Source organism: Electrophorus electricus, chromosome 10 (genome assembly GCF_041902795.1).
Source record: "Electrophorus electricus isolate QZ-2024a chromosome 10, ASM4190279v1, whole genome shotgun sequence".
Lineage (NCBI taxonomy): Eukaryota > Metazoa > Chordata > Actinopteri > Gymnotiformes > Gymnotidae > Electrophorus > Electrophorus electricus.
The window spans coordinates 14,126,787-14,154,001 of record NC_137506.1 but is presented as its reverse complement, the minus strand read 5'-3'; the positions used below and the strand labels follow the sequence as shown (position 1 = coordinate 14,154,001).

Below are 27,215 nucleotides of genomic sequence, written 5' to 3'. Positions count from 1 at the left end.
TACAAACTTGCATCAGTTTTCACTGTACTGGCTGCAAGTAAGAAATTATGATATGCAAAATAAATGCTGTTTGATGGAATAAATGAATGACAAATATGAAGTTACAATGTGATCATAAAATGGCTTAGGCTAATGTGTCCATGTGTTCTTACAATCCTGGCAGGTCATGTGTGACTGGGGTTGGAGCTTCACTGAAACAGAGGTTTTACATCTTGTTCTGGATTATAATCTGGCTAGTGGAATTCAGAGCCCTTTCCCCAATGGGAGAAAATGATTTTATTGTTTTATGTGAGATCATCCTGAGCAGACCATTCACAAATCAGAACAGTTTCCTGTGGCTACAGTGAGGACCTCAGCTGATACTGGAATATTCACCCACTGCTTTGATATGCTTATCTCACAGATTTCACAACAAAATCCCAGAATATCTACAATTTTAGATGAGACAGGATTTGTCACTGGTCCATGACAAATCCTGTAAGATTATGTACCAGACTACAGGTGGAAGTGGGAGGGAACAGATAACAGTCCACATCACTGGGAATGTTGTTGAGCAGATTCATCATCTACAAAGGGAAACGGTTGTACAATTCTTGGTGTCAAGGAGGTCCAGACCGCAACCCCATTTTTGTAACAGAACATGGATGGTTGGACAAATCTCTTCCTTAAACTATTCACTCAGATCTCAGACTGAACATTTCTCAGGGTTTTAATATTTGATGGTTAAACCTCGCATGTGACTCTGGGACTGGGGGACTAGGGGGCTTCTTAACATTTTTTCTACTCCTGAACCTCTTACTGAATAAATGTAGGGCGGTTAATTCTTTCAAAATTATACATTTTTAATATTTTGTCAATAAATCATGACATGATCTTACTTGGAACACTTAAATGGACTTAAATGGTCCAACTGTACCTATTAAGCTGATGCCAGACTTTTCACTTATTTAATAAAATATCTTTATTTATATTATAAAACAGACATAAACTAATAAGCACATTTTGAAATGAGAAATTAGACGTTCATATTTAAATCAATTATAAATCTATGAAAAATGCCTGGAAAATGATTTTGGCAGGCTGATTGCGTAAAGGAAAAGAGTAAAGTTATGTTAATATGGAAAGGACATGAAATTCTAAACCACACAGCTATTTTTGAAAGAAAGACTTAATTCCTTTAAATCCTTTCCATACAATCGTAATACGAAATCTCTTCTTCTCACATTTTCTTGCTTCCGTGGCTCCATTCGCTTCTTTCGTTGTCTGGTCTATGTCTTTTTGCTGACGTTTCAGTTTCTTCTTCTCATGTGTCTTCTCATGTGTCTCCTTGAACAGCTTCTTCTCTGCATTTGGTGCTGCCCTCACATCTGAGTGAAAGGACAGGGGAGGCAGTAGTGGACGGCAAGGCCTGTAGGGTCTGGATGATGGGGCTTCTTGGAGCCAGTGGGGCTCACCAGGTGCAAATCTGGTAGGCTGTCTGAGGGAGAGTGAGGGAAACCTGTTGTCTCGTGGTTTGGGAGACTCCAGGGGGAAACTGGGCCTTGGGCTTTCCAACTGTGAAAAAGCATTTAATTTAGCATCACTATTAAATACATGCATGTGCACACACTTTGATATACTATCAAAAATATAATATAAGTTAGACTGTGATATTGTAGTGTCATAGGCAATCCATTTGTTGATTTGCCCTAACACATTTATGCTCACTATTTACCTGGATTTTAATTATAGTTCCTTATTTCAATCTAAAATCATCTCCTGTGTATAGCAGAACATTGCTTCATTGGATGTGCACTGCAGTGTAACTAAGTGTTTCACTTTTCCTACTTTCTCAAGCTGTGATCTCAGCCTGCTCAATTCAGCTTTGATCATCACATTCTCTCTCTGCAGTTCTCGCACTGCTAGCTCGAGGTCTAGACCTCCAAGATAGCGCCCCACACGTGCAGCCTTCCGTCGGTTGTCCTCCCTTGTCTTCCTCCGACATTCACCCAGGGTCTCTTCCTCCTCCACCTTATGGTTTCCCATTTGAAACATGCAGAGACATATGACCCAGCAATGTGTATTCGGTCCCTAGAGATCTTCGGCCATCAAAGATTATATATATATATATATATATATATATATATATATATATATATATATATATATATAGTTATTCTGTTATTCTCTGCGTTCTTTCTTTCTTTTTCAACCTGAGATGCTGCAGAGCCTCATTCTAATCCCTAACAGGCAATCTCTATCTAAAAAGGGCTCATATCAAAATTTCAAGTGGTGTGTTAGTTGTAGCAGTCGCCAGCTGTGTCGATAACTCACTCTACGATGCGCTGACACGGCGGAATCTTCCAGCTGCTTACCGTCCTCCTACAAAACAGAAACCTGCTTAACACACTGATATCCAGCTCAACAGGAGGATGTCTTACAATGTAGGTCGGAGAATTGTGTGAATTGCTGCAACTAACTTCAAAAGGATGAACGCTGTTCTGCCAAAAATGCATCTCACTTTTGTAATCGAATCTTTTTGAAATGTTTGTACTACTGTTTGTCTTGTTTATTCTGACTAGCAGTTGCTATCACACCACGCGACTAGAATGTTATACGTATGACGCCGCATGGTTACAGAATTCAAAAGATTACAGCTCGGACGATATTGAACGCGCGTTAAAATACGCTCATGAATGAGTTGAACAGACACCTGTTCATTTCAACACAATGCGAGAAATTACTCTGCTCACAGAGCTTCAGTAACGCCTTAGAGGGAAATTCGCTGCTGCTCTTTAAAACACTGAGCGTTTTTCTTAAAACACATAAAAGGTGCAAGATCACGCGTTGTCGTGTGAGCACCTCAGTCGTAAAAAGGGCTGAGTTGTCATGAATGCGTTATGATCAGGAGTAGTCGGCCGTACTGCTGCGACATCCGGTCAAATCAACTGTCCTCTAAGAATCAGCGCAGTAGTATTTTTGGTAATAGCAGCATCTATGGACATAAACGGCGGCGAAACGGATGGTTTCTTTCTCGTCAACTTTATAGTCCATTACAATTGCTCCTATAGATCGGGATAAAATCTCCATACCAAAACCTCTGTGCATTGGCATGATGAAAATTTAGAGCACGCAAATCCTTCACTTCTGAAACAGCAGAAATTATGTAATTTTACACAGATTGAAAAAAATCCTCAACGTTAAAGACTGCTGTTGACGGAGTTTTAATGTAAATATAGTAGGTTGGGGAAGTGTAACGATGAGCAGTGTGTGGAAAAGAGTGAGATTTATTAGGGGCAAATCCAAAGTCCAGGGTCAAATTATTAACATGGAGAGTCCGAGAATTCATGATAAACTAAAGTAAAGAAAAGCGCACGAAGACAAACCAGGGATGCAGGCTATAACATTGGGGCGAGGATAAACATTCAGGCTTATATTCACATGCACGGAAGCCTCGATTAACAAACAGCAGCTGGACTTACAATAAATAGCAACAAGACTAAACTAAAACAGGGCTTAAAAACATGGTCAAATGAGCATTAAACCAGACACAAGTGCAAATTATGAGGGGTGCAGAAAACGAAACGAAGGAATGGAACCACAACAAGGGAGTAAATCAAAAATAAAGACACTAGACAGGGAAACCGTGGAGACATAGACGCTAGGAGGGTGGTCAGTGGTGACAGGAAGCTTGTTTCAGTCATGGATGTCTTTGGCAAAATGAATGCAACTAAAATGCTTTCCTCATGTGTCCTAATAACCAAATAATAACCAAGTTCTTCTTTATTTCTAAATAATATGCCTTTTGGAAATTGTATAACTGCGTGTGTTATATTACTTTCTTTTATTCAGAAACACGGGAGACTCAGGTGAAAAGTGTGATGGAAATTATACACTTATTATTATATCCTAAAACTTATCTCACCTAATCATAGTCATCAGTTTATTAGATAAATGCATACCTATTTTTATGTTTGTGTTTCACATGTTCCATTCCTTTTCTTTTCTTTGAAAGAAAAATGCCTTAACTTAATCAAAGACTAGGATTAAAATAATAATAATAATAAAATCATAGACAGGCCAGCTGAGCCCACTCCCTTCTCGTAATGTCCCCATATTGACAGTTAAATATCACATATTAAATACATTAGAGACTGGAGGGTCTTGTTTTTCTCTGAACATTCCACAGTGCATCTAGAATTTTAATAGTTGTTTATTTCTGCTCAATTTTTCTGCTCTTATTTTAATTTGTTTTTGTCTTAAGGAAAAAAAGGCGACAAACGAGACCTGTGACCCCAGGGGGAAATCATGGATCAGATGCCTCACACCAAGTCACTGTGTAAACAACACCAGGTTCATGTTTTAGTGTGAGGAATGAGTGCAGGAGTGTTTTGAAAGAGCAAATACAAACACTAACAAGAAGAGAACAAAGAAAACAGGAAGGAGAAGCTCCTTTCCTTTTTGAGTTACTTACTGAGATCATTCTCATAGCAAGTTCATTACACCTTGTGTACTTGTTGTAGTGCAGTTAGCTGTTTCTATATTGGCTGAGGGAAGGAGCAGACCTGTTCAAGTCACAGATCCATTTACATTTAAACAGCAGAATCTTGTCAGTGGAGGATGTACTTTCTCAAACCTTTTTAACTGATATCTCGCCTGTGTCTCTCTGTGTTCGCAGGACAGTGACCACTGCACGCCTCGCACCATGACACCTTTGCAGTGATGACTCCCCTCGTGTGGAATTAGTTCACAGCTGTTTAGTATTATACTTATCCACAACTAGGATTAGTCCATTTACTATTTCTTAGAAGTGGGGATCAAGAACATTGGAAGACGTGAGTAGTTTTTTGGAGCAATAAAGATCAATACATAAAAACAGGCAAATGACCTGCTTCAAGGATTTTCACTAGAAGTTATATAACTGCAAGTTATATTACCGATGTCTAAGTGTATGCAGCGCAGAATTCTTTATTCGTAATGTAATACATGTCCTATTTAATTCTACAAGATAAACAGGTTGGAAAATATTTGTGTAAAATAGATTATGATTATTTTTGGAACATAAAGCCATGCAAACATTGTAAGTGGACATCAAGGGAAAATATAAAATAAAAGAATAGTATAGCATACAGTTACAGGGTATGCCTGTTTTCATTGATTACTAGGGAAGCTCTTTGTCTCCCTCTTGTGGCCATTGTTGTCTTAGCCAACAACCATATCAGCATAAGAGACATGAAGTTATAGAAATTAATTAAAACTGAAACGTATTTTTATAAACACGATTTGACAGTGTGTTTTACATATTCTGGTTGAATATCACATTTATGTGTACAAGATTATAAAAAACACAATCATACATTTACCTGATACTTATATCCAAAGTGACTTACGAGTGAGTATATCTTGAGCAATTGAGGGTTAAGGGCCTTGCTCTGAGAACCAACAGTGGCAACTTGGCAGCAGTAGGGCTGGAACCGGTAAGCTTCTGACTACAAGTCAAGTACCTCAAACACTGAGCTACCACTGATCACTCTGATCACTGCTGTGGCCGATCATGTTAGAATTTTACAATGTTGGTTACTAAACTATTTAAAAAAACATTTTGGAACATTTATTTATTTCATTTCCCCTAACCTTTGACAGCACGGCTAGTCCAGACCTCTGTATGCATCTTCTTACCCCTTCTCTCTGCACACAGAAAATAAAACGCATTGAGAAGAGACTAATTGCCCAAAGGGTAAAAAATAAAATGACATATATAATGATAAAAGGAAAAGGTAAATAGATAACAGCAGATGTGTTAATAAAAAATCAAAAGTCATCTAAACAGAACTCAATGCAATAAGTGTGTTTTGAGATATTTTTGTTTTGCTGTTGGTTTGGTCTTTTTTTTTTTTTTGCTTTCAAGTGCTAATGCCATTATGAGTTGCTAGACCATGAAGACATTTAAAGAATAATAAAATAATCTGATTTTGCTGTAAAAGACAGATGTCATGTTCACACTGCACAACTTCACTGCTTAATGTGAGCAGACATCTGGCAGACACGCTTATCTATAGCAACTTACAGTTTCAACTATATTGCAGAGCTAGGTCCATATAGCAGTAGGAGTTTGATTCAGTTCAGTTTAGCTCACTCAGGCTTTCATTTCTGTTGTCTTCAGGTTTTGTTTCATTGTCCCTAATAAGTCCAACTTGTGCTTGTCTACTCATGTCTCACTGTCCTCCTTTGCTTGATGTCACAACTTCATTGATACCTAATGTGAATGTTGGAAGTGTCACATGTTCTTTGAATAGGAATCAAACATCATTGCACTAATACACTGGACTGATAGTGGACTCTGCCGAGGTACACCTACCCCTGATGTCATGATGTTACTGAGCCTCATCTTGTCTCAGATGCCTTGGCTACTCCCATCGTCCCCTGTTGTAGCCCACACCACCTCCACCCCAACCAACTACTCTCTGTTGCCCTTAATGGACGTTCTCTTGCGACTTGGGTCTCGGACACATGCACACTATCGGGACAAGTCTAGAACCTCCAGAAAGTTGGACTAAACATTAAATGCTTATTTCATTTTTTAATTTATGTCTCTCTTTAAACAGCCAGAGGAGGATGGGACCCCCTTTGAGTCTTGGTTCCTCTTGACGTTTCTTCCTCATGCTCTAGGGAGCTTTTCATTGCCACTGTCACCCTTAGCTTGCTTACTGGGGGCTTGGACTTGGACATTTGAAAAGCTGCTTTATAAAAACACCTGTTGTAAATAAAATAAAATAAAATACAATTTTAAAAAGTACTTTATAAATAAAATTTGAATATTTGATTTTTATATGTAATCTTAAAATTCATAAGAAAACTAAAATATGTTTTTTAATCATTACATTTTTTTCACTTAAAACAAAAATATAATTTGGATAGTCTCAATAATCTAATAAAATCAAATCTCATCATTACAGTGCCAAAAACACATCAACATCACCAGACTTCAAAGCACTTCTCTGAGAGGAAGATTTATATGCCTGTAATTCTGTTGTTGAAGAGCCTATAAAATCAAAATAGGCTTTTAAATTTGAAATTTTAAACTCAAATAACTACAGCCTTATTTTAAATGCCTAAACACACACACAGAGTTACCTCACAGTGTGAATATTGTAATTGCTGGAGACAGTATCATAGATCCTCTTTGCTGACACATCAGTGATGTCATTGTGACTGAGGTTGAAATTAGATGGATTATAATTACCACATTGTTCAGGATTCCCAAACACACCTCCCTCTACAAAATCACCGTGTAGTAGTACAAACACCTGTAGATTTATAGATCAATGAATTAAATTAATGAACGAATGAATGAATAAACGAATGACTGAATTAGCAAATGAATGAATAAGCAAAGAAATAAATAGTATATTTGTGTCAGTGGACCTGAGTCATTAATGGCCAGATAATTATGCATTTTGACATTTTAAACAAAATATAATTTCTTTCAGTTCTTGTACACATGACTTGTTATCTATCAGGCATGAAACTGTAAATCATAAAGAGTCTGTTATGCCTTATTTCTCTTTTTAATGAGAACATGTGTTTCTACAAGCAGTCTGGATATTCTGTAGACCACAGAGGTCCATCCTGCCAAGTACAGGCAGTGATCAGTGAACCAGGCAGCCAGTGAGAGAGGTCGTCATTTCCAAATAAAATCACCAAGAAAATCAAGCTTTTTGCTATTTGCTTTTGAAAAAAATAAGTCCTTGAAGGAAGACAGGATATGACTGAATGAGCAAAGTTACATTTATATAGAGCCTTTCAAGGAACATACAATGATTTACAATGAACACACACAGCTTCGATGTGCAGTCACTGTTCAGTCACATGCCGAATTTTGTGTTAAATTGTGAGAAAAAGAGTAAAATGTGTTATATCTATGTTAGTGTTCACTGTGGACTCAACAATCAAGACTCTCTACACATCCCTCCTCCCGCTTGTCCACTCACTCCAGGATGTGGGCTTTGTGCTGGTGTGGGAACAGCAGCTGCGGGCAGTGGTCAGTGAGCTGTCAGTGGCTAAGGTCCAGTTCTGACAGCCCTTCAAATGTTCCAGAAACAGCGCCAGTGACCTACAGGCCTGCTGGTCCAGCCGGGTCTGACTGAGGTCCACCATCTTACCCAGAGCCCGGGAGGGAGCCACAGCGCATCTCACACACTCCATATCAGTCCACACACAGAGAAGAGACAGGAACTGGAGCAGCATGGCTTTATTGCAGCTGAACACACTCAACATTCACCAACATGTAGAGTCACAAAACACTAACACACTCACATAACTACTAACATTAATGCTATTTACACAAATTTTGTTTCAAATGATAAAATTATTTCCCCTTTTCCAGAATGTTTCCCTAGTTTGTGTGGTGTTGAGTCAGTGGCTTACTGAAGGGTGACTGTGTGTAAAATGGGGAAGAGTTGCCCTCACAGCCGTGTAGAGTGAGCTGTGTGTGTGTGTGTGTGTGTGTGTGTGTGTGTGTGTGTGTGTGTGTGTGTGTGTGTGTGTGTGTGTGTGTCTGTGAGCTCGCTCTCTGGATGACCATGGAGACGACTCTGCAGTCCTCAGTGCTCAGAGTCAGTGTGTGTGTGTCTGTTTTTCTGCTGTGAGGTCCAGAGCAGAGCAGCAGGAGAAATCCAGTCTGTGCTGCAGAGCGAAGAGCAGATCTGCTGCTGCTGCCCCTTGCTGTAGTTCAGAGACACTGTAGCAGTTGAGCAGCCTCAGCAACAGCAGCCTGTCAACAAGGAGAAAACAAAACACACACAGACAGTGGCAGGGCAGTTAATTTCAGATTAATATAAATATTTCACCTAAATTTACCAATTTCCTCCAGAAAGTCATTTTATTCTGTCCTAACACACCTGAGGTAAATATCCATGGATATTGCTGATTACCTGACAGGAGTCTCAATAAAACCTAAATGATACTGGCACAAAATGACTTTTGAGGAAACTCGTGAAAAACACATAAACATACATAAACGTTTATATAACACTCCCTAAACAGACCTGTTGTGTGTTAAAATTCTGAATGTAAGAAAAGTTCAAGCCTGAGACGGGAGACGTGTTAGAGCAGTGGCTCGATGCTCTCCAGCTCCGCCTTTGGTATGGAGGTGAAAAGCAGGCTGAGAGAGACTGCTGTGCAGTGCTGGAGGGTGAAACACAGGGCAGCACAGTGGACAGAGTCCAGCTCTCTGCTGTCCAGGTTGATGCAGTTCTCTGCTGAACTCAACAAGCTGGACACACAGTGAGCAGAGCCAGTCTGATAGATCTCTCTGATGATGGACAGTACAAAGCTGGAGCTCAGCCTGGGGAGAAGACACACACACACACAGACAGACAGACACAGACACACATTTCCAGGTCTCATGCTGTACAGTATAATTAAAGTGTTTGGACTGTTACTAACTGTGTGAACAATCTGAGCCACACAACACATGACTGTATTCTCTCACCTTCTGATCTGAAGTCTGGCCAGTACAGGCAGAAGGTCTCTGGGGTTTTGCTACTTAATGGTGGGAATGTGTAGTGCTCCCATGAGCTGGTCGAAGCTCGTCTACTTTGCCGTAACGTCACCCATTTGCCTTGCTGTCTGGATGCGCACTTCTGGTGCTAGAGTCTTCTCTGTCAGACTAGCAATTCATCTACACTTCTCACAGATAAAACTGCCACTAATGACGAAGAATAAACATGCTGCATTCAGTGCTCTGAAGTAGAACATAAGTCATGATGAAAAAGCAAAATGTTAACATTACTTATGTTTGTTGTAGTTCCTTAGATATAGTTTGTGATGATAAAGTAGTTTTCCATGGAAGTTGCCAGTTTCCAGGTAGAAAGTAATTAAATCCAACGAAAAATTTGTTAAACAGATAGAGAGCAGTAAGAGCTAGTATGCTGAAACAGTTTCAAAAACAGGAAGCTTCTTTATGAAGGAAAGAAGTTCTTATGAACCTCAGCATTTTGACAGCAAGTATTAACCATGGCTATAAAACCATGTGAATAATTCAGTTATGGGATTAAGCCACAAAATAGCACATCAAATCTAATTATTTGGCCAGTACAGGGTTATGCAATATTTCTTCATCTCAGCAAAATGCAATATCTTGACTTCCTTAACTGATTAATAATTTAAAAAATATCTTTCTTGACTATACGAATATATCTTACCCATTAGAAAGATTAAAAATCCAGTCAGTGTGTTTCCTGGCATGTTAATGTAAAAGGCAGCTCCTAGTGGATTTGGGGAAAGATTAGTAAAAGATTTCAAGTATCTGCAAAGCAGAAAACTGCCTATTCAACAGGCATGAATGATGTGCTACAGAAGTAGTTGTGTTATTTGCATAGCCTAATTAATATGCATGCAGATTATATTCTATAGTACCTATATTGTTATATTAAAATTTCACTATTGCTTTTTTGCTTCACAATTGTTACACATAATTGCCACACCCAATACAAGGATAGGAATTCCAATTTATTCATACTGGACCGAAGAATCATTAATGGCTGCTGAGTGAAGCACTTTCATTGAAAATTCATCCACCAATTATTATTTTTATTTTTTTTTTGTAACCAGAAACAGGGCACGTCAGCCAGGAATACATTCCAGCTCTGTTTTAGAACACTGGCTGTGATTCATTACATTTTGGCAATTGCGAAAACAAACTGGATGATACTTCTAAAAGTAATTGTGTTTGCAGGTTATTTGCACAGTTACATGAACAACACTGGTAGCATAGTCAACAGGCTTGATGGTTTTCCAGTGCACGACACTGTGATACCAGGGCTGGCCCAAGCCTGTGTGGGGCCCTATGAAGAAATCTGAGCTGCCACTGACATAACATAGGTAAAAAAACAAATAGAAATAAATACATGGTCTTTGGCACCCTCTTGGTGGCCTTAGCAGGCTCTCATTTTGCTTATATGGCAGGACAATTGTTCTGCTGTTATCCTACCTATTGAGCAGTCCTATCTAGATTTAATGCACTTATTTACATCACCCTTAATCCAGGTTTCTGGTGTTTATTTTAGATGCATTTTTGGTTGTATATATTATAATTAGGCTACTGTGAACAATTGTATACCGTATAGCTACAGCACCTGTACTTCACACACATGTAGTAATCGGATCTAGAAAGTTGCCAACCCTATTAAAATATTAGGTTTATAGTATAATATTTGAATTAAACAGACAAAGCGTTAATCACAATAATTTGCATAATGATTCAATCTTGAACCAAAAATGTATCAGAGAGCTGTAGTGTTTTTTAGAGACACACAGCCAATTAAACTGTGCTTGACCATTTCTTGCCCTCTATATCATTCTCTGCAGTTTACTGAGAAAGACCTGACACTGGGTAATGCCGTTGTCTATTTGAAGGCCAAAACAACAACAATCTTGGTTATCAAAGACTCACTCCACCCTGACCACAGCCTCTTCTTTTAAAAGCCATGAGAAAACCACCATCGCAGCTTGAGAGCACAAATCTAGCCTCTTAAGAGGTGTTATGTTCCACAGGCAGTTCGATATCTCAATGCAGTCCACATGAAAGCAATTTTCTTTCCATGAGTGCAAATTGCACTTTTAATGCCTGATATTTCAGCCACTCATTTCTCTCACTACATGACAAAACTCTCGAAACTTTTCTCCAAAAGTACTGAATGTTATTCTAACCATTTATGGCCTTTCTCCATTCATGTACACAAAGTCCAGTATGATTCCATATGTCATCAGATATATCTATTTGTAGCTGAACAACTTATACAATGTGATCTTTCTTCTTTGTGTCAAATGAACTTAACAATTGAAACATCCAAAACTGGCTGTGTTTCTTGCCAACATACTGGTGTTTGGACATGTGGGATTACTTGCACGTCACTTTCAATAGCTCAGTTGGTAGATTAGAAGTTAAAACTGTCATCCTTAGGCTGTCGGTTCAACTCCGACTCTCACAAACTTTATGTTTTAATGCAGAATCTGTCATTTTATATGAGCAAAAAAAGAGATTTTTTGATAAAGCGCCGAATCCTAACCACTAGACAACCAGGGACAAAGCCGCAGAGATTACCTGACACTACCATTTTTCAAAGTCTGCACTCCTACTATTCTGACAATGTTTGGATGCATACTGGAATTGGTATGCATGAGTAGAAAAAGGCCATAAAGCGAGTTATTCATCTTTCTCTTTGTTCTTCAAAAAAATGAAGTTTGCAAGAGTCAGGGCTCTTTTTTACCATCTGGGAAAAGAGGGAACGCTGGTGTCACTAACACATGGAAAGAGCTGTTATATATTCCCCATTTGTCTCCTTAATGTTTCTGAAATTTTAGCCACTCATTTCTCTCTCTACATGAAAACACTCTAGAAAATTTTCTCCAAAAAGTACGGAATGTTATTCTAAGTACTCGGAAAATAGTCTTTTCCTCCCCCCTTCTGACGCGTGAACTTATAGACGCCCTTGATTGCACGGTGTCTCTGTAATTAACAAGGGAGAGAACGTGTGCCACTCCCTCTCTCCCTAAGAGTACAGCCAATTATGCTCTTTTAGACTCCCGGCCACAAATGGCTGTGACACCATCAGTTTCAAAGTTAAACACAACTCCTATAGTACTAATAAAAGCTTCACACTCACCTCAGCTGGGACATGGCAGACACTGAAGGAAACTCCTCACTTCACTCTCTTCATCTGACCAGTCATTAAGCTCCACTGGTTTCTTCACTGTTTGGAGTTTCAGTACTTCTAGCACTTGTAATATTAGAATAGAATCCCTTTATTTACTAAAGGTACACAGAAATGTACACAGGTACACAGAAACTTACTGTATGTAAGAGTGCAATAGTTCAAAGCTGTATTAGTGCAGATAAATACAACTACAGTGCCATTGCAGCTTTTAATGCTGTTTCAGTATCAGGGTCTTCAGGAAGGCTCCACCTGGCAACCCTGAAGTGCCTTGCTATGCTTAAAACTACACACACACACACACACACACACACACACACACACACACACACACACGCACGCACGCACGCACACACACACAAACAAACACAAACACTCAACAAGGTGAGTTCTGCTTATTTGTTATTGGAGATTTGTTAAGAAGGCTGATCGCCATTTAAAATTAGATTTCAAACACTGTAATTGTTACACTGGTGAGTTTGAGGTAGAGATGCACTTTCATTAATACTGCTTACACTGTGTTTCTTTACAACACGCATGGACGTGTTGAAGCATCTCATATGCATGGAACACTACTACTCAGAGCATTGGAAGGTTGAAAACAGAAGCTATCTGGCTCACACAATGTTTTAAATGTGCCAAGGGAAATTCCAAGTGTGGCCATTCTTGAGTGGAGTGGAAGATAAATATGTTTTTTTGTATTTCAAAGCAGCTGTAAGAGTATAACAGGCAGTTTAGAACATGTCAGTCCCTCCATGTAATTTGAGAGAAAATATCCTATGAAGATTGAACCAAGATTCCTGCAGAGTATTTTCAGCACATAGTGGAACCTATGCCAGAAGAATTGCCGCAGTTCTGGAGGCCAAAGAAGTTCTGGAGGCCAACATGCTACTAAATGGGTGTACTTAAGCCCACTGTGTCCTATAATAGGATGTTGCTGGAATGGCCGCAGAGTTGCGGCAGCAGTACAGGTAGTCTGTAATCCTTTCCCCCATCCGAGTGAGTTTGCCCTATTACACGGGGTCGAGTTATGATGTGAATGTTTAATTACACAGGATGGATTGTGGGCGACGGAACCGAACAGCCTTCAGGATTCAAATAGAGAAAGGTGAAACTTCTCCAGCCTTTGAGTTAATCACAGGACTATTGCATAGCAATTAGGGATAACAGAACAGCTTTTGGGGGGTTTGGGTGGTGTGCCTTATCCGCCCCTTTAACAGAGTAGTCACAATTCAAATTTCCCTTGTTCCATTGTTTACAAGGCATTATACATGTGGTTTATTTATAGTGCACGGAGTAATATGCAGCGAGTCTGGTCTATCTGCTTTGGAAGAGAAACATTTGGCCAAAAGAGCAAGACACAGCCAGGAGGATGATTGGTAAGAGCACATCATAATATGCACCTTAAAGCTGTGCTCTACAGCTAGGTCCTGTTCCATGACTGCATATATAAATTTACTACTGACATTGCCATTTATATCTGGCCATTTACAGTGCACTCTTGCTCAATGCAGCAATTGAAGCTGATTTTCCATTGTGTAGTTATTATGTTCAAGAGGTGTTTGACCCGGTCAGGTTGACACACTTTAGTGAGGGCAGCAGTATCCTAGAGGACACTACAGACAGTGACGGAGACATCTCAGAGCGCGAGGTGAGAGGTTGAGTTTTTTGTTCCTCTTTCTACGACATACTTTTCATGCCAGGTACTATTGTCCAGTTCAGCCAAATTTAATTTACTGCCTTGTATTATCATATATAAATTGCTGAACATCTTATCACTCAGTTTCAAACATCCCCTCAGCTGTTTTAAGCCATTTTGTTTATTCAGAAGTACTGCTAAATGGATGTGATGGGAAAATGAGAGCACATCAAACACAGACAGCTTTATGCATTGAGTAGTAAAGAGTAAAAGTTTATTGGGTTCTGTCCCCTGTATAACAGAGTAAGAGGACTGACCCGCAGTACGGTCCCCCTGCCCTTATACACAGAACAGAAGAAAGAGAAAAAAAAGAAAAACAACTCCTACAGAGTATCTGCTAATTCATGTTTTGGTTAGCCTGAGCGCTGAAGGCTTCTTCTATCGCTATGGTTAGAACGGTGTGTGAGCAGCTGGTGTCCCTGACTCACACGCTTATCTGCAGACTGTTATGCTGTGACTATAGAAACATAAAGCAAAGTAAAATAAAGCAAAGTAAATTTCCACAAAATGAAGCAAAGTAAATTTCCACAACATTTCCCCCCTTTATTCTATATCACACATTATCACACATTAATTCAGCAAATAGCACTATGATGTCTTCATGTGGATCACCAGCACCGCCCATCTTGGGGAGCAGAATGTCTTCAAAGAGCTGGTGTTGGTCATTGGCATGACCGCTGAACGCTGGCATGGTGAACACACTAGAAAGACGTCTGACACGCTATGACAAAAAAGGAGGTAAACACAGAAGAAGAAGAAGAATGGGTAGCAGAATGGGCAACGCAACAGCTGCTAGGTTCGCTGCCCAACTGCCCAACCAGGCCATCAGCCAGTCCCAGAATCCACCTGGAACTGTAGGCTGCGGAGTGAAGGCAGATCACATATGATTCATATAATCAGTAATATTAGCGCTGAGATCTGGAATGTAAAAACAGCAGGAAGTGTTAATCATTTTGCACACTCCTCCTTCCTTCATGGTTAGGAGATCTAATACCATTCTATGTTGAAGCACTACTGCCCTTATCACTTGTTTTTCTATCTTTAAGGCACCTATTGCTACTGAGGTATCATTAACTACTTGCAGTAACTGATAAGCTAAGCCATTGATCTTTTGCAGGTCTGCTACTGTGCCACCGCCCAGGAAAAGGGACCAACCAATGGTTTCACCCGGAATGGTCCATGGGTCCCTCAGAATTCTACCACAATAGTCTGTGCTGGTTATGTCTCTCCTCACCCTGTGCTGCTTGGCATGGGGAAGTGTATACACCTGCGTCCTTGGGCGCACTACAGCTGGATAACAACAACCAGTCCAGTTCTGTGGCAATTCACCATAGACCACCGAACCACTGACCCACATTACATTCCAATAACCCTTCAGGGTTGTCATGGAGCAATTCCACAGGGAACTGCTATTGGAGTCACTGCAAGTGCCATTGCTGTGCACCTGCACATAGTCGACGCATCTGGACCAGCCTACCGGCACCTGCTGCTTCATCTGCCATACACATATCTCACCCTTTCTAGCTGCCACATGCAGCATCATTTTCGGTGGTGCAGGGTTAGTGGGACTGGGACAGTTTGAGGTCTGGTTAATAACCTGTCACATAGAGATTGTCATATTCACTTCTCCTACGTCTGCGTTTTTCAGAGGGATTGCAGTCCTTGGAACACTGGTGTGCTGGCACACCAGGCACTCTTGCTCGATATGTTGGGTATGCACAATGGCTGACATACACGCTATATTTTGTTGGCATTTAGCTGCTAATCATTCTGCCTCAGTGGCGTTGGGACCCTGAAATGGTAACAAGTCTTCTGATAAGTCATGGGATTCTTCATCCATATTAATTTGCAGTCTATGTTCTGACTGTGTTAGTTGTGTCTGATTTTCTCTACCGTCTCTTGAAAGTTCCAAGTGTCGAAAGGGTAGGCCTTGCCTTTAACACCCTACTCAACACAGTTCCGACCTAGTCTGTTGGGGTGCTGCTGCTTGGAGTTGGGGCTGGTGTCAGAGCCTTCTTACAGTGTGTGTGATGTACCCAGGTTCCTCGTCCTTCTATTTTGACAGCAGTGTGGGTTGTTAACAGGAGGTTCTAGTTGTCTCCACCTGCAGCGCTCGGTGGCGGTAGCCCCTGACTGAATCTCCCGTAATGTGACCTGTGGGGTAGCAGCGGTTTCCTGTATTGCTTGCACAGCGGTTTTAGTTGCAGCTGCCTTTGCTACTCTATCTGCAAAATTATTCCCCTTGCTGATTTGGTCTTCTGTAGTCCTGTGAGATGCACACTTTACAACTGCAATTGTCTTTGGCAGCGAAATGGCTTCTAGCAAGATGGTGATGTCTAATATATTTACTCGAGCTTGTCAGGAATTGCCTATGTTTCCATATGGCTCCAAAATCATTAACAGTTTTGTCTGCAGCTAGTTTGCATGCTTCCATCAGTGCTACTAGTTCAGCAGCCTGGGCTGAATAGGAGGATGGTAATACTTCTGTTTTAGATATTTCATGATCTGTTACTACCGCGTATGCTGCCCTATTGACCCCTGTGTCGTCCCTGCTTGCTGACCCATCCACATAGAGGCATAGGTCTGAGTTACTTATGGCTTCTTCAAAGAGATCAACCCGCGGTATATATACTTCAGCTAAGACTGCTGTGCAGTCTTGTGGATCTCCATCCTCCTCCGTAGGAAGGAGTGTAGCTGGGTTCAGTGTTATACACCTTTTGACAGTTACATTAGGCATATCTAAGAGGGTGGTGTGGTATCTCAGCTACCACTGGGCTGATAAGTGTGACACTCTTTGGTCCTGCAGTATTCGGTGTACTGCGTGTGGGACTAAAACAGTAAGATGGGAGTATGCCAATATGGTTTAAGTAGCGAAATTATGGCTTGTGCTCGGTTTTGAGACATCTTGTGTGTATTTCCCTTAATGATATGCCCTAAGAACGTCACTTCCTCCTTAAAATTCTGTAATTTTGCTCTACTAGGTTAGTTACATGTATGTTACATCTGAAATATTTCCATGAGCTTTTACGCAACATACTAAACAAAGGTTAGGAACAAGCTAAATCAAATCAGGCTAACTCTCAGCAGGTCAAAAGTACTTCAGATTGCAAACTATGACCTAGTATTTTATCAAATTTTATCATAATTGTAACGCAGGGAGGCTTGGCAGGATACAAAAGAGGAGCCGTGATGCATACAACGATGTTTATTTAGAGACATGGAAGACAACGTAGCACTAAGGCTATCGTGGGATCAAACACTGACAACGTTAACGTTTACACAAAAGACTTATATACGCAAACAATAACAACACAATGAAGAGCAGGCATGAAACACAAGGGGGCGTGGCCACACGGATGAACACACACACACACACACACACACACACAAGCAAGCAAACACACACGGTGAGACGTTTGGGGGAAGGGGCCGTACCGTAACAAGAATATGTTCACACATGCTCTCTCTCTCTCTCTCTCTCTCTCTCTCTCTCTCTCTCTCTCTCTCTCTCTCTCTCTCTCTCTCTCTCTCTCTCTCTCTCCATCCTTTCAGCCTTTGGGTTTCAATAATACCCCCAGGGCAGACAGAACCATTATTCAAACAATGTCATATTCTGGAATATTCTGCTGAGGGTGAGGATGGATGAGGCGCAGTTGCCCACCCGTACTGATTGTGGTCTGTCTGTTAAGAAGTTGGAGATCCAGTCGCACAGGGATGTATGCAGTCCTAGATCTCCCAACTTAGTAGTGAGTAGAGAGGGGATGATAGTGTTAAATGCTGAACTGTAGTCGACAAATAGCATTTTAACATAATTTCCCCTCCCTTAAGAGTGTATGTGTGAAACATCCTTGTCACCATAAATGTTGTGTTGTTACAAAATTAAGCAGTCCATCCAGTTTCATTAACCTAATTTATTAGCAGCCTGTGCCCACGGTCTGACTCAAGTATTTTTATTTTAATTTCCTCCATGTTGTTTATAATAGGCCTAGAAATCCTTTTAAAGGTGATCGCCATTTCTCCCACTGTATACTGTTGAAGCATACAAGTTTTTATTCAGTGAGAAATATGTCATTTATGGGGATTAGGTACAGTGCGTTTTGTTCAGGACATTCGCGACGATATATGTGCTAAATGGGATTGTAAAATAACTAGCTAGCTAGCCATATATTTAGACAGAACCTGAATTGTGTTACATGGGGATTTTTATCCCATGTTTTTAAGGCTGCGTTATGTACAGCCTAGCATAAATAAATACGCAAGAATGCAGAGCACGAATAGTCTTTGCTTGCAATCACTAAACAATCACTAGCAACTACATTTGCTAATCATTTTCTCTTTAAAGTTGGTGTAAATTGAAAACTATTGCAGACGTGACGTGTGATATCATAATGCAGCCGCATCAGTTATGCCATTATGATGTAGTCAAAGAACAGATTTTTCAAATGAACAATTTCTGTGAACCATTTTTAGTCTACAGATCACAGATAACGGTTACACTTGGATTTTCAAAACTAAACTTATCATGGGTCAGTCCGGTAGTTACGATTGCAATCCAAGACGCAAGGAACATGTTCCTTCTGAGAAATATGAAAAGGAAAAGCATGGGATATTTGGTAAACATGGGAAAAAGAAGAAAGAAAAGACACGAGCCCAGATCCCTGCCAGAATATTCACGCAGCTTGTGCTGTTGTTCACTTGCTGTTGTCGGAAGGGTGTTAAGAGAAGGAACACGACCTCAGATAATGACTTCATTAAGGGTAAGTTCTGACCACAGCCACCACTTGGATGAACTGTGTGTGTGTGTGTCTGAGAGAGAGACATCTACGTAGAAGTGTTCTAAGTATCTATACAACGCTAATAAGACATTTTCTGTTACTTTTTAAACAGATACTAGAACAAAGTATTTAATGAAGAATGACTTGCCTACTCAGAGAACTAAATCAGCCATGGTAAGTAAAGTAGAACCAAGACAAATGATTTAAAGCCATACTGAGGCAAGGGACAAAAGCCACAAAAAAGGGAAAAACAGCTATGGTGAACAGTAATGCTAATTTAATGCTTGTACTTAAGTACACTGAAATGTCTTTGAATATAAATTACAAATGCATTTCAACAAATGTTGGAGAAATTAATTAAAAACACTAATGTAAATTTATTGAGAATATATTTAGGACACATACATTTAGCATATGCAATCTTTGTCAGTTACAGGGAAAAAAAAATACTATTGGTGGGGTTTTTGTTTGTTTGTTTTACATTCTCCTTACTATAGAATTAACAGTCGACTGTTCGGTGACTTTGCATGCTGAGTTGTAACACTGATTATTAGTATAATTGTGGCGAAAAACAAAATCAACACTAGCTAAAATGACTGAATGCAATGGAATTTATTATTCCAATAGCACAATTTGAATGGGTCTACGGTACCTTAGTGTGTCAGGTCCTGTTATTTCTGTTGAACATTTGATGTTTGGGGGCACATTTTTACATCAATAGGCCTGCAGGCTATGTGATAACGGCTATGCGATAAAAATTGTATTTGTTTCCTTTCCAGTCCAATACAAATTATAAATTACAAATGTATCAAAATGTAATTAAAGTCATATTTCAATTAAATGTATTTAAATACTGTTCAACAATATTTCTACTTATATCTACAGGTGGAACTGAAGTCTTTCAAAAAGATAGAACCTCCAGATATGAATTTCAAGATGATGTTTCCTGAAAAGACTCCTTTGAATCAGATTTACGATGACAATGACTGGGATGAATGTCTTGAGGACCTGGAAGCCATGTTTGCTAGAGTGAGAAAGTCTGCAGTGGAGCAGAGCAATCCTAACACTTGTTTTCCATAAATTCTCACAATGCTATGAACTATGCATTTCAAGTAGATGTAATTAAATATTGCTTAACACTGTTTCTCTTCATAGTTGGAACTGAAACTGAATTATTTCATAAAGATGCAACATGATTCCTGTGAACATGATATGGACCAACTGATTGAGGAGATGGAATCCACAGTTGTTAGAGTGAGAAAGTCTGCAATGCAGCAGAGCAATCCTAACACTTGTTTTCCATAAATACTAACAATGCAATTAAATATGCATTTCAAGTAGATGTAATTAAATATTGCTCAACACGGTATTTGTGTCTGCAGGTATTAGACGCCGTACTTGCTAGGGAGGATATGACTGCATAACCTCTGATGACAGCAATAAACAGCATTAAAAATACTCTGACATTTTTCAGTCTAATCCTTGCCTATGTTGTCTGCAACACAGTCAATTAAACCATGGATAGTAATTATATCTTTTTTTTTTTTTGTCTCACAAACATTCTGAATGTAACATTTCCTAGAGCTTTTAAGATACAATCACCATACTTTGCACCCACACTATTTTTTCCCTTCATGTCCACTTACATCTATGTGACTTAACAATCACAATTCATTTTTACACAACCAATTTCCAACCTCTATATATATCGCTCGGAATTCAACAGACACCTGTTGCTACTGCACCTTTAAGACGGATGTAAGATAAATGAGCTCCTTTATGATTGGCTGCCCTGTATTGTGCTTCATTCAAAAGGTACTCAGATCTGAAATGCCTGAGAAAGGCAATTTAAGTGGGTGTGCTAAACCTCTATAGGCTGACTAGGCAGAGATAGGTAAATAAAGTGTTCTTGTGACATTAGAAATACAAATTTCAATATGAGGGCATTTTTGCAGCTAACTAAAACACTGACCTAGTTAAGAATTTTAACATTTCAAATAAATAAATACATAAATAAATAAATAAATACATAAACACACACACACACACACACACACACACACACACACACACACACACACATATATATATATATATATTAAAAGGTGAATGTTACTTATTTCACTCTGAATGTAAAACAGTGCATATTGTGTTAAATGGGATTTCCATCCCATGTTTTTAAGGTTGCCTTATGTATAAATAAATATGCAAGAATGCAGAGCATGAATAGGTCAGTCTTCCATTCTGTATCACATACCTACCCTTGATAACACCGTGGTAACTGGAAAAACCAACCCTTTTTATTCAGTTGTCACTACTTCCAATAGACTTCACGCTAATCTCATAGAAGTCCACCCCTTTCCGTGTCCTCCGGAAACAGCACTTCCGTTGTGTTGTGACAGGATTTGTTGGGGCTGGTGTCAGAGCCTTCTTACAGTGTGTGTGATGTACCCAGGTTCCTCGTCCTTCTATTTTGACAGCAGTGTGGGTTGTTAACAGGACTTGGTGTGGTCCTGTCCACCGTGCTTGGTTCCCTTTGGGGAGTGCTGCGCACAAACAAGACAGCTGGAACAAAAGTTTTGGGTAAGTATTATGAGTTCTGGCGCAAACCAGTACTTTAATATGCTGTCCACGATTCCCCCTTTGCTCATATGGCTACGCCCATGAGCAATTCCGATTAGGCCCTGCATGTATGATTTGGGTAGGCAAGGTTTGCCCGTAGGTGTCTGTGTCCAAGCACCATCGTACACTGTGCAGTCTAGTGTCACACTGATAAGTGTGACACTCTTTGGTCCTGCAGTATTCCGTGTACTGCGTGTGGGACTAAAACAGTAAGAGGGGAGTATTCCACTATGGTTTAGGTAGCGAAATTATGGCTTGTGCTCGGTTTTGAGACAGCTTGTGTGTATTTCCCTTAATGATATGCCCTAAGAACGTCACTTCCTCCTTAAAATTTTGTAATTTTGCTCTACTAGGTTAGTTACATGTATGTTACATCTGAAATATTTCCATGAGCTTTTACGCAACATACTAAACAAAGGTTAGGAACAGGCTAAATCAAATCAGGCTAACTCTCAGCAGGTCAAAAGTACTTCAGACTGCAAACTATGACCTAGTATTTTATCAAATTGTATCATAATTGTAACGCAGGGAGGCTTGGCAGGATACAAAAGAGGAGCCGTGATGCATACAACGATGTTTATTTAGAGACATGGAAGACAACGTAGCACTAAGGCTATCGTGGGATGAAACACTGACAACGTTAACGTTTACACAAAGGACTTATTTACGCAAACAATAACAACACAACGAAGAGCAGGCGTGAAACACAAGGGGGCGTGGCCACAGGGATGAACACACACACATACACACACACACACACACACAAGCAAACACACACGGGGAGACGTTTGGGGGGAGGGGCCGTACCGTGACAAGAATATGTTCACACATGCTCGCTTGCTCTCTCTCTCTCGCTCTCTCTCTCTCTCCATAGTTTATTTTCCCTTCTATATAAGCCTGCAGGTTCATAGGTGACTAGCTTTTATAATTTAATGTGTAATTTGAGCATAATGGTGGAAACTACAAAGAACAAAATGGAAAAAAAGGAGGGTCGTTTCCATAATTGCCCTTGAAAAAATGTATAAGAATTAAACTCTTGTGTACCCCTCAGACGTTCTCCGGAGGGTCCCTCAAAAGCATGTTTATATTTAAGTTGCAATAAAGGACGGGACCAGCTATTCTCTTCAACTAATTCTGGAGTCTGCATCTTTATTTTCTATTGAAATATTTAATCTTAAAACTATCTAATTGGGGATGGGTTTTCTGAACATACAGGCATCTGTGATGGTAATCCCTTGATATTAGAGGGGTAAAGTTATATTATCAGATAACTAACTAGATTGCTAGTTTTCTGTCTCTGCCATGGTCGATTGTACTTTCATCAGTAGGCAAGGTAACCTGGGTGCACTAGCGAGTTTCCCGTCATATCTGCCATTGCTTCTACAAATACAACGCAGCAGGTCCATTATTTTAGATCGGGTGTCTCACAGCAAGCTGGCTACAATTAGTTGGTTAAAAAATTATAGTAAATAAAGAAAATAAAACACTAACATGATAGTCAAGCTAGGTTCATTCGCAAAGCTAGCTAGCTAACGATAACTCAACAGAAAAATTAAAGTTCAGTGTCAGTCAATTTAGCCAAAGAGGAACAGATTTTGTCGCATTTTGTGACTGGCTCTTTAGACATTAATGTGGCAGACTACCTGAACGTCAGCCCTCATTTGTTCTGTTAGTTCAACGCTTTTAACAAGTGCCGTCAAACAAGAGAATGGCTGCATTTTGAAGTGGTCAGCATTGCTATCCATTGGAGCCTGCTGTTTGATTAGAAAACCAGCACACACATTTTCAGGTATGACATATTTAACATATTTGTCCCAAAGGCATTGATCCACCGAATGCAAGGATCAGCATGGCATGTTCTAAACTATGCTTACTCCTTGCTCCACTGGAACGTTTAAGTGCGCGCGTGCCGGTAAAGGGGAAAAGACAGCGCGTGGATTGCGTTTGGGGTGACTGTTACATAACATCTGTAGCCAGTGTTGAATACATAATGGAATTTAAATGGAATTTAATTAAATGGAATTTAATAAGCCATGGATGTAATGGAATTTAATTAAATGGAATTTAATAAGCCATGGATGTAATAATATCGATATACCGTTTTTCTCCGCAAATACTAATTCCACCTTACTCTCTTCTGTTCACATTCCACTTGATCCGAAATAGTCCATACAATATGGGTAGTGCATTGTCCATACCAATCTGTGCATCTCAGATAGAAAAGAAAAAGAAGACCAGAGTCAAGAAATGCCAGTTCTTTACCCTGCTCTTCCGAGGACATTCTGGCAAAGCTCTGTCACCCAAGACAAAGCGGTCCATGAAGCTTGCCTCTGGCAATGGCCTGGATGGAGTTACTGTGAGTACCGTTATCAACCAACATGAGGACAAAAGACAGGAAGGTGTTGAGCCCACTGTTATCACTCATAATCCGGTTCCAGTTGTGAACTGTCTTTAGTGATGTTTCTTTAACCCAGTCTGCCACTGCGAGTAAGCCTGAAAGGCTGGGCCAGGCCAGCACTGAAAGCATGCCTAGACTGCTCATGCAGTCCTCCACCAGCGAGCTGCTCACATGCCTGGGTGCGTTCTTGTGGCGGCGTTGCTGCCTGCTGAAGGACCTGACTACTGACGAGCCCGTGCAGTGGCTGCGCATTGTGGACCGCTACGTGACACTGACAGAATGGCAGGAGCAAAGCTTCCTCATTCCAGGCACCGTGGTCTTTCTCTTCATGCTGTGCCGTGACATCATTTCAGCTGAGGTGGCCACCAAGGAGGAGCTGCAGGCCGTGCTGCTCACATGCTTGTATGTGTCTTGCTCCTACATGTGCGAGGAGATCAACTACCCAGCCAAAGCTTTCCTGGTGCAGGAAAACAAAGGGGCCTTCTGGGCCCGATCCCTGGACATTGGTAACCGCATGAGTGGCAAGATGCTGCAGATTAACAATGACCCGCAATATTTTTGGCAGGTCTTCACTGACCTGAAGAACATGATGCTTCATTAAAGGATTAAAGAATAAAATATTTTATTAATTAAACATTTTGTTAAAATTTAATTTAATTTTAGTTATAAAAAAACCCACATAACTGCAAAGTCAGTTGTTATAATGTGTGATGTAATTTCTCCCCACCTAGCGTTATTACATCTCCTAATCTTACCAAAAATGTGCCACTTGATTTAGTTATGTTAACTTCATATCAAAGATGTCAAAAGCAGCTATTAATGTCAGCTGATGCTTGTTGGCATAAGCATTTATAAATGTTCAAGTATGTTTATGTCAATTGTCATTAAGGGCTTATGTGGGAGTCATCTAGCACTCTGAACAGTGCCCTTCAGTAATGTTACCCAAATTTCTTATCTGCACCATCAAATGAGCTCCACTAGACCTAATCTGCCATATGACAGCACTCAAACACTGCCAGTTTGAAGTGGTTCTGCTGTGCCCCACAACTCTAGATATGTCTCCCTATTCTGAGGGAAAACATTTATTTTCACAAAATGAATTCTATACTCAGCTCAGCAGTGAGAATACTGTGAAGTAAGAACTGAAGCCTGAACCAGGCCTAAAAGCTATTTAACTTTGTGGCTCAAGGTGAAGATGCACTGACATGCAAAACAGCTCTCTGATGTATTGTGGTTGGGTGGAATGAGTCTTTGATAACTAAGATTGTAACTAACATTGAAACTGCTCACTGCACTACAACAAGTACACAAGGTGTAATGAACTTGCTATGAGAATGACCTCAGTAAGTAACTCAACAAGGATAGGCTCATCATCATGCATTAGCTAACATTCAGCACTCATACACAAGGGTGAATGTTCAATTTTTATTCAAGCATCTCATGGTCACAGTCTGTAGTGTGTACAAAAGGAATCTAAAGGAAAGGTGTGAGCAAGTACATCTTCCACTGATAAGAGATGTAAATTAAGACTCGAATTGTAACATTAGAAAAAAGATGTACAGTTCTATCAATTTATTTAAGATGCCACACCTTAAACATTTAAAGCTGTTATTTACAGTACATTTATTATAATGCAAAATAATTTTAAAATGTTATTACAATGACATCTCATGAACTATTACACAATTATTTTACAAGGGACAGACTGACTAAATTTAAAATTAAGAAAAGCTTAAACAAATTTTAAACAATACAGAAACTCTACATATAGAATATAAAAAGTTAATAACAACAATCACAATAATAATAAGAATAATAGCAATAATACAAACAAGGATGACAATAACAGTAACAATAATAATAATAAAGTCAGTGTCTTCGGCTTTTCTTCTTAGGCTGTTCAGGCATGGGTTCTCCACTCATGTCCACTTCAAAGTGCGGCACGAAGCTGTTGAAAATTGGAGTAGAGAAGCTCTCAGTCACGTCGAACTGTCCATCAGGCTTCACTTCCTCTCGCAGAGTCGGACAGAAGAGCGCTTCCCACAGGCGCTGCTTGATCCTGCGGCCCAGTACAAGGCTGTAGGGCTTGGCCTGTCTGGAGGGACTTTAAGTTCAAGTTCAAGTTCAAGAGGTTTTATTGTCATTTCAGCTATATAGAAGTACACAACAAAAACGAGACAATGTTCCTCCAAGACCATGGTGCAACCTGAAAACAACAGTGCAACAGACAACATGCTACACAAGTGCAAACAGTCCAATATAGTGCAAAATGTCATTAAATAAACATTAAATAAACAATAATAAACACAGGACAGGACAAATAAAAAATAGAAAATGAGTAGACAGTGCAATTTAGTACAGTACACAGTACTGGGCATATGTAAAGCGATTTGTGCATAGCAATCAGTGATATGCTACCCTGAACATAGCAGTCACCGGTAGCAGCCAGAACAGTTCAGAGTACAGTGTTGGTTTAGTACAGTACTCTAGCAGCAAGTAGGATAATGTGCAAGACTGCAACAGGAGTGCATAGTTTATTTGTGTGACGTTTGACTTCAGCACTGGTCCAATGCAAAACAATGTGTGAGTGTGTGTATAGATATGTATATATGTGTGTATGTATGTATGTACGTGTGTGTGTGTGTGTGTGTGTGTGTGTATGTGTGTGTGTGTGTGTATGTGTGTGTGTGTGTGTGTATGTGTGTGAGTGTGAGTGTGTGTGTGTGTGTGTGCCCATTTTGGAATCTGAATTGGAATTGGAGTTAGCCAGAGTTCAGGAGTCTAATGGCTTCTGGGAAGAAGCTGTTGCACAGTCTGGAGGTGCGGGACCGGATGCTGCGGTACCTTCTTCCAGATGGCAAAAGGGTGAACAGTTCATGTGAGGGGTTTGTGGGGTCTTTCACAATGTTGGTGGCTTTCCGGATGCAGCGTGTTAGGTAGATGTTCGTGATGGAGGGAAGAGAGACCTCAATTATCTTCTCAGCTGTTCTCACTATTCTTTGGAGGGTCTTGCGGTCAAAGGTGGT

At 40.0% G+C, this 27,215-nt stretch overlaps 1 long non-coding RNA gene across 1 annotated transcript; it reads left to right on the top strand.

The window, feature by feature from the left end:
• Nucleotides 1-2,381: 2,381 nt before the first annotated feature.
• Nucleotides 2,382-4,683, top strand: LOC145659377 (uncharacterized). Its single transcript, XR_014125575.1, has 3 exons — nt 2,382-2,423; nt 4,244-4,318; nt 4,658-4,683. It is a non-coding gene; the product is annotated as an uncharacterized LOC145659377 (long non-coding RNA).
• Nucleotides 4,684-27,215: the final 22,532 nt, after the last annotated feature.